Source organism: Mustela nivalis (genome assembly GCF_964662115.1).
Source record: "Mustela nivalis genome assembly, contig: HAP1_SCAFFOLD_39, whole genome shotgun sequence".
NCBI classification, from domain to species: domain Eukaryota; kingdom Metazoa; phylum Chordata; class Mammalia; order Carnivora; family Mustelidae; genus Mustela; species Mustela nivalis.
In genome coordinates this window covers 205,349-214,682 of record NW_028136550.1, presented here as the reverse complement: position 1 = coordinate 214,682, position 9,334 = coordinate 205,349, and positions in this window count along the sequence as shown.

Below are 9,334 nucleotides of genomic sequence, written 5' to 3'. Positions count from 1 at the left end.
GGGAGCAACCGGGGTGGCTGAGTTGAAATGCACTTTCCAGAGGATGGGTCCTAATGTGTTTTTGTGTCCATGAGGGCCTTGGAATGGGGAGGTGGCACCGGGACCCTGAAGTATTCTCCTAAGCTTTGGCTTAGCTCCCATGCACAAGTTTCCTTGTGGAGACGAGATTTGTTCTGATGGGTGCCTCAGGAAATCCCCTCTGCTGGTATTGGAATACAAGCTTTTGAGGAGACATGCCTGTAAACCAAAGCAATGGATCCGATAATGGCCTCGGGTCCTGTCTGGTTCAATCTTCTTGGTATGAGTGGAGGTAGATGAGTGGAGGTAGATGCTCAGCCGGTATCAACCGCCCTTTTTTGTCCCGGGCGACCTACACTATTGGGATGGCCTAAGGGACTTTGGAGGGTTCTCCTAATTTGTATTGTTTTTGACAATGGAATGGGCAGAATTCCCATGGATTGGATGGGGGCAGTCCTAATGTGTGGCTCCAGGGGCCCCAGCCTGGAGGGAGTGTGGCCCAGGACTTTGAGGACAGAAGACTGAAAACACAAACTCAGCTTAAGTTTGGGGACGTAGGTATGGCACGCCCGATCTACAAACCATGAGAAGAACTCTTCAGGATATGAAGAATGAGCGAGTCTGAGGCGCTTGCTCAGGCTTTTGTCTCTGGATTTTGTTTCAGCAATGGCCGTGGAATGTTGGGGAAGTCTCATGGGCCATGGACGAATCTTCCTCTCTGTGGATTTGGCCCGATCCCAATTGTTTTTCGTCAATCTGTGGGATGGGAGGACTTTTTTCAGGTTTGTTACCTCAGGTGTCCCACCAAAAGAGGAATTCCACAGCAGAGCCCTGGGGAAAAGTGAAGGGACAACCCGAACTATGGTTAAAAATTGGGGCCTAGGGGCATGGCAAGCCCAATATGCTGTCTCTTCATATAGGCCCTGAGAGGCCTGACCTGAGGAATGGGCTCAGGCTGAGGGTCACAATGTGTGTTTGTGACCAATGTGGCCCGCAAGCATGGGCTGGGCCTCATGGGCCACGCTTGTTTCAACCTCACTGAACGTTGGACAACATGCCAACCACAAGGTTTCTTGCCATGGGGAAAGAGTTCTGATTTCTGCATCATTTTCAACCCTGGGAAGTGGTTGGAGATAAGGTCTAGGTTCTGGAGCCTGAAAACCGCAGTTGGGAAGAGATGACGACCTAAGGCCATGGCGGGTCCGATGTGCTCAGTGTGCGGCCAGCTGTCTGGGTGGGACCAGGAGGTCCAGGCTCAGGCTGGGTCTGAAGGGGAAATAGTGCCCAGGTCAGCCTATATGTTTGGGGTACAGCTGAATGGCGTGCAGGTTGATCCTCATTTGGGGTATCGGGGTAGCCCTGAGGGCAATGTTTTACTTCTGTAGGGCAGGCAGATTGCGGCATTGTAGTTCTGGATTGCCCAACTGGAGGGCTTGTGGGCCAGTAGTCTGAGGACGGAGTCTGAGAACCCAAGCTAGGCCTAGGTTTCTGGGTGAGGATATGGCAGGCACAATATACAGACCTCAATCGAGATCTCGTGCAACTGAAGTCAGGGCAAGGATCAGACGATCGCTCAGTTTGGACTTTTTGCCCTGATGGCCCTTTCTAGAAGGGGGTTGGATCACGAGGACATGGGGGTTTTCACACGATGGGAGTTGTGAGAAGCTCCAAACTGCAAAGATTCTTCTGCAGGACAATTGAGACCTGTTGGTTGGATCCAGGCCAACGTTTCCGAGCAGGGTTCTAAGGATGGATGGCTGGGTAGCCCACCTCGCATTCCAATTGTCTCCAAGCAACAAGACAGGTTAGATCTGCTGGATGTGGGGGGCAACCGAGGAGGCTGAGTTGAAATGGACTCTCCTGTGGATGTGTCCTAATATGTTTTTGTGTCTATGGAGACCTTGGAATGAAGCGGTGGCCCTGGGGCCCTGAAGAGTTCTCCTAAACAGAGGCTTTGACACAGCTCCAACGTGCATGTTTCCCATGTGTAGATGAGATTTGTTCTGATGGGTGAGTCAAGAAACAGCCATATGCTGGTATTGAAATCCAGGCCTCTGAGGAGAGATGCCTGGAAACCAAAGCAATGGATCCGATTAGTGCCTAGGGGCCTGTTCGTTCCTTTTTACCTCTGGGGACATCAGTCTACGGGTCTGAGTGCAGGTAGGTGCTCAGATGGGCTCAGATTGCCCCTGTTTGTCCTGGGAAGCCACAACTATTGGGATGGCCTCAGGGACTTTGGAGGTTATCCTACTAGTAGGGTTGTGGCCATTGGAATGGGCACATACAATTCCCTTGGAGAGGGCAAGTACAGTCCTCAGGTTTGGCTCCAGGGCCCTGAGCCTGTAGGGTGTGTAGGCCAGAGCTGTTTGGACAGTTGTCTGAAAACACAAACACGGCTTATGTTTTGGGTCATAGGTATGGCAGGACTGATCTACAGACCATGAGGAGAACACTTCGGGATAGGAAAAAAGGGCGAGTGTGAGGCTCTTGCTCAAGTTTTTGTCTCTGGATATCGTGTCACTCATGGTCGTGAAATTGCCGGGTGACTTCATGGGAAATGGACGAGTCTTATTCTCTGGGGGTTCGGTCCCGTCCAAAGAGTTTGGGGTCATTCTGGGGATGGAAGAAGTCCGTTTTTTTGTTGTTGTCGTTTTGTTTCATTTTGTTTTTCAACCTCAGATGTCCCACCAAATGAGGGATTCCAGAGTAGAGCCCTGGGGTGGGGCGACTGGACAACCAGAAATCTGGTTAAAAATTGGGGACTAGGGACATGTCAAGCCCATTATGACATGTAATGGTCCAGCCACTGAGAGGACTTACTAGAGGACAGGACTCACGCTGAGGTCACAATGCGTGTTTATGCTCTCGTCGCACTCAAGAATGGGCGGGGCCTCTGGGTGAATGCTGGTTTCTCCTACACTGAACGTTGGACAACATGCCAACCACATGGTTTCTTACCATGGGTCAGGAAGAGTTCTGATTTCTGCATCACAGTCACCCGTGGGCAGTGATTGGAGATAAGGTCTAGGTTCTGAAGCCTGAAAACTGAGGTAGGGAAGAGATGATGACCTAAGGCCATGGCGGGTCTGATGTGCTCAGCGTGCGGTCAGCTGTCTGGGTGTTGGTCAGCAGGTCCGGGCTCAGGTTGTGTCAGACAGTGCATTAGTGCCCAGGTTAGACTATATAATTTGGGTTCATTCGAGTGCCGTGTAGGTTTATCCTCATTTAAGCTGCCTGGGCTGCTCATTAGGCAATATATTTTTTCTAGAGGGCAGGCAGAGTGCTTCATTGTCGGTCCGGAATTGCCAAACTTGAGGGCTTCGGGGCCAGGAGAGTGAGGACGGAAGTCTGAGAACACAAGCTAGACTTCGGATTCAGGGTGAGGGCACGGCAGGTACCCCCTGCAGATCTGAACCAATATCTCATGCATCTGAAGTCAGGGCGAGGATCCGACGTTGGCTCAGGTTGGAGTTTCTGTGCATGACGGCCCCTTCATGAAGGGAGCGGAATCTCGAGGCCATGGAGGTTTTCCACGTTGGGAGATGTGGGATGCCCCCTTCAAGGATTCCTTCTGCGGGACAATTGAGACCTGTTGGACAGCTCCAGGACATCCCATATGGAATGACTCCAAGCACCGTTCGAGGATGGATGCCTGGGAAGTCCGCCTCACCTTCCAATTGTCTCCTAGCAACAAGACAGTTTAGATCTAATGGATCTGCGGGAGCACCCGGGGTGGCTGAGTTGAAATGCACTTTCCAGAGGATGGGTCCTAACGTGTGTTTGTGTCCATGAGGGCCTTGGAATGGGGAGGTGGCACCAAGACCCTGAAGTATTCTCCTAAGCTTTGGCTTAGCTCCCATGCACAAGTTTCCTTGTGGAGACGACATTTGTTCTGATGGGTGCCTCAGGAAATCCCCTCTGCTGGTATTGGAATCCAGGCTTTTGAGGAGACATGCCTGTAAACCAAAGCAATGGATCCGATAATGGCCTCGGGTCCTGTCTGGTTCAATCTTCTTGGTATGAGTGGAGGTAGATGAGTGGAGGTAGATGCTCAGCCGGTATCAACCGCCCTTTTTTGTCCCGGGCGACCTACACTATTGGGATGGCCTCAGGGACTTTGGAGGGTTCTCCTAATTTGTACGATTTTTGACAATGGAATGGGCAGAATTCCCATGGATTGGGTGGGGGCAGTCCTAATGTGTGGCTCCAGGGGCCCCAGCCTGGAGGGAGTGTGGCCCAGGACTTTGAGGACAGAAGACTGAAAACACAAACTCAGCTTAAGTTTGGGGACGTAGGTATGGCACGCCCGATCTACAAACCATGGGAAGAACTCTTCAGGATATGAAGAATGAGCGAGTCTGAGGCGCTTGCTCAGGCTTTTGTCTCTGGATTTTGTTTCAGCGATGGCCATGGAATGTTGGGGAGGTCTCATGGGCCATGGACGAATCTTCCTCTCTGTGGATTTGGCTTGATCCCAATTGTTTTTCGTCAATCTGTGGGATGGGAGGACTCCTTTCAGGTATGTTACCTCAGGTGTCCCACCAAAAGAGGAATTCCAAAGCAGAGCCCTGGGGAAGAGTGAAGGGACAACCCGAACTATGGTTAAAAATTGGGGCCTAGGGGCATGGCAAGCCCAATATGCTGTCTCTTCATATAGGCCCTGAGAGGCCTTACCTGAGGACTGGGCTCAGGCTGAGGGTCACAATGTGTGTTTGTGACCAATGTGGCCCGCAAGCATGGGCTGGGCCTCATGGGCCACGCTTGTTTCAACTACACTGAAAGTTGGACAACATGCCAACCACAAGGTTTCTTGCCATGGGGAAAGAGTTCTGATTTCTGCATCATTGTCAACCCTGGGAAGTGGTTGGAGATAAGGTCTAGGTTCTGGAGCCTGAAAACCGCAGTTGGGAAGAGATGACGACCTAAGACCATGGCGGGTCCGATGTGCTCAGTGTGCGGCCAGCTGTCTGGGTGGGACCAGGAGGTCCAGACTCAGGCTGGGTCAGAAGGGGAAATAGTGCCCAGGTCAGCCTATATGTTTGGGGTACAGCCGAATGGCGTTCAGGTTGATCCTCATTTGCGGATTCGGGGTACCCTGAGGGCAATGTTTTACTTCTGTAGGGCAGGCAGAGTGCGGCATTGTAGTTCTGGATTGCCCAACTGGAGGGCTTGTGGGCCAGTAGTCTGAGGACGGAGTCTGAGAACCCAAGCTAGGCCTAGGTTTCTGGGTGAGGATATGGCAGGCCCAATCTACAGACCTCAATCGAGATCTCGTGCATCTGAAGTCAGGGCAAGGATCAGACGATCGCTCAGGTTGGACTTTCTGCCCTGATGGCCCTTTCTTTTAGGGGGTTGGATCACGAGGACATGAAGGTTTTCCCACGATGGGAGTTGTGAGAAGTTCCAAACTGCAAAGATTCTTCTGCAGGACAATTGAGACCTATTGGTTGGCTCCAGGCCGACGATTCCGAGCAGGGTTCTAAGGATGGATGGATGGGTAGCCCACCTCGCATTCCAATGGTCTCCAAGCAACAAGACAGGTTAGATCTGCTGGATGTGGGGGGCAACCGAGGAGGCTGAGTTGAAATGGACTCTCCTGTGGATGTGTCCTAATATGTTTTTGTGTCTATGGAGACCTTGGAATGAAGCGGTGGCCCTGGGGCCCTGAAGGGTTCTCCTAAACAGAGGCTTTGACACAGCTCCAACGTGCATGTTTCCCATGTGTAGATGAGATTTGTTCTGATGGGTGAGTCAAGAAACAGCCATATGCTGGTATTGCAATCCAGGCCTCTGAGAGAGATGCCTGGAAACCAAAGCAATGGATCCGATTAGTGCCTAGGGGCCTGTTCGTTCCTTTTTACCTCTGGGGACATCAGTCTACGGGTCTGAGTGCAGGTAGGGGCTCAGATGGGCTCAGATTGCCCCTGTTTGTCCTGGGAAGCCACAACTATTGGGATGGCCTCAGGGACTTTGGAGGTTATCCTACTAGTAGGGTTGTGGCCATTGGAATGGGCACATACAATACCATTGGAGAGGGCAAGTACAGTCCTCAGGTTTGGCTCCAGGGCCCTGAGCCTGTAGGGTGTGTAGGCCAGAGCTGTTTGGACAGTTGTCTGAAAACACAAACTCGGCTTATGTTTTGGGTCATAGGTATGGCAGGACTGATCTACAGACCATGAGGAGAACACTTCGGGATATGAAAAAAGGTCGAGTGTGAGGCTCTTGCTCAAGTTTTTGTCTCTGGATATCGTGTCACTCATGGTCGTGAAATTGCCGGGTGACTTTATGCGAAATGGACTTGTCTTACTCTCTGGGGGTTCGGTCCCGTCCAAAGAGTTTGGGGTCATTCTGGGGATGGAAGAAGTCCGTTTTTTTGTTGTTGTCGATTTGTTTCATTTTGTTTTTCAACCTCAGAGGTCCCACCAAATGAGGGATTCCAGAGTAGAGCCCTGGGGTGGGGCGACTGGACAACCAGAAATCTGGTTAAAAATTGGGGACTAGGGACATGTCAAGCCCATTATGACATCTAATGGTCCAGCCACTGAGAGGACTTACTAGAGGACAGGACTTACACTGAGGTCACAATGCGTGTTTATGCTCTCGTCGCACTCAAGAATGGGCGGGGCCTCTGGGTGAATGCTGGTTTCTCCTACACTGAATGTTGGACAACATGCCAACCACAAGGTTTCTTGCCATGGGTCAGGAAGAGTTCTGATTTCTGCATCACAGTCACCCGTGGGCAGTGATTGGAGATAAGGTCTAGGTTCTGAAGCCTGAAAACTGAGGTAGGGAAGAGATGATGACCTAAGGCCATGGCGGGTCTGATGTGCTCAGGGTGCGGTCAGCTGTCTGTGTGTTGGTCAGCAGGTCCGGTCTCAGGTTGTGTCAGACAGTGCATTAGTGCCCAGGTTAGACTATATAATTTGGGTACATTCGAGTGCCGTGTAGGTTTATCTTCATTTAAGCTGCCTGCGCAGCTCATTAGGCAATATATTTTTTCTAGAGGGCAGGCAGAGTGCCTCATTGTCGGTCCGGAATTGCCAAACTTGAGGGCTTCGGGGCCAGGAGAGTGAGGACGGAAGTCTGAGAACACAAGCTAGACTTCGGATTCAGGGTGAGGGCACGGCAGGTACCCCCTGCAGATCTGAACCAATATCTCATGCATCTGAAGTCAGGGCGAGGATCCGACGTTGGCTCAGGTTGGAGTTTCTGTGCATGACGGCCCCTTCATGAAGGGAGCGGAATCTCGAGGCCATGGAGGTTTTCCACGTTGGGAGATGTGGGATGCCCCCTTCAAGGATTCCTTCTGCGGGACAATTGAGACCTGTTGGACAGCTCCAGGACATTCCATATGGAATGACTCCAAGCACCGTTCGAGGATGGATGCCTGGGAAGTCCGCCTCACCTTCCAATTGTCTCCTAGCAACAAGACAGTTTAGATCTAATGGATCTGCGGGAGCAACCGGGGTGGCTGAGTTGAAATGCACTTTCCAGAGGATGGGTCCTAACGTGTGTTTGTGTCCATGAGGGCCTTGGAATGGGGAGGTGGCACCGGGACCCTGAAGTATTCTCCTAAGCTTTGGCTTAGCTCCCATTAACAAGTTTCCTTGTGGAGACGAGATTTGTTCTGATGGGTGCCTCAGGAAATCCCCTCTGATGGTATTGGAATCCAGGCTTTTAAGGAGACATGCCTGTAAACCAAAGCAATGGATCCGATAATGGCCTCGGGTCCTGTCTGGTTCAATCTTCTTGGTATGAGTGGAGGTAGATGAGTGGAGGTAGATGCTCAGCCGGTATCAACCGCCCTTTTTTGTCCCGGGCGACCTACACTATTGGGATGGCCCCAGGGACTTTGGAGGGTTCTCCTAATTTGTACGATTTTTGACAATGTAATGGGCAGAATTCCCATGGATTGGGTGGGGGCAGTCCTAATGTGTGGCTCCAGGGGCCCCAGCCTGGAGGGAGTGTGGCTCAGGACTTTGAGGACAGAAGACTGAAAACACAAACTCAGCTTAAGTTTGGGGACGTAGGTATGGCACGCCCGATCTACAAACCATGAGAAGAACTCTTCAGGATATGAAGAATGAGCGAGTCTGAGGCGCTTGCTCAGGCTTTTGTCTCTGGATTTTGTTTCAGCGATGGCCGTGGAATGTTGGGGAGGTCTCATGGGCCATGGACGAATCTTCCTCTCTGTGGATTTGGCCCGATCCCAATTGTTTTTCGTCAATCTGTGGGATGGGAGGACTCCTTTCAGGTTTGTTACCTCAGGTGTCCCACCATAAGAGGAATTCCAAAGCAGAGCCCTGGGGAAGAGTGAAGGGGCAACCCGAACTATGGTTAAAAATTGGGGCCTAGTGGCATGGCAAGCCCAATATGCTGTCTCTTCATATAGGCCCTGAGAGGCCTGACCTGAGGACTGGGCTCAGGCTGAGGGTCACAATGTGTGTTTGTGACCAATGTGGCCCGCAAGCATGGGCTGGGCCTCATGGGCCACGCTTGTTTCAATTACACTGAACGTTGGACAACATGCCAACCACAAGGTTTCTTGCCATGGGGAAAGAGTTCAGATTTCTGCATCATTTTCAACCCTGGGCAGTGGTTGGAGATAAGCTCTAGGTTCTGGAGCCTGAAAACCTCAGTTGGGAAGAGATGATGACCTAAGGCCATGGTGGGTCCGATGTGCTCAGTGTGCGGCCAGCTGTCTGGGTGGGACCAGGAGGTCCAGGCTCAGGCTGGGTCAGAAGGGGAAATAGTGCCCAGGTCAGCCTATATGTTTGGGGTTCAGCCGAATGGCATGCAGGTTGATCCTCATTTGCGGTTTCGGGGTAGCCCTGAGGGCAATGTTTTACTTCTGTAGGGCAGTCAGAGTGCGGCTTTGTAGTTCTGGATTGCCCAACTGGAGGGCTTGTGGGCCAGTAGTCTGAGGACGGAGTCTGAGAACCCAAGCTAGGCCTAGGTTTCTGGGTGAGGATATGGCAGGCACAATCTACAGACCTCAATCGAGATCTCATGCATCTGAAGTCAGGGCAAGGATCAGACGATCACTCAGGTTGGACTTTCTGCCCTGATGGCCCTTTCTAGAAGGGGGTTGGATCACGAGGACATGGGGGTTTTCGCACGATGGGAGTTGTGAGAAGCTCCAAACTGCAAAGATTCTTCTGCAGGACAATTGAGACCTGTTCGTTGGCTCCAGGCCAACGATTCCGAGCAGGGTTCTAAGGATGGATGGCTGGGTAGCCCACCTCGCATTCCAATTGTCTCCAAGCAACAAGACAGGTGAGATCTGTTGGATGTGAGGGGCAACCGAGGAGGCTGA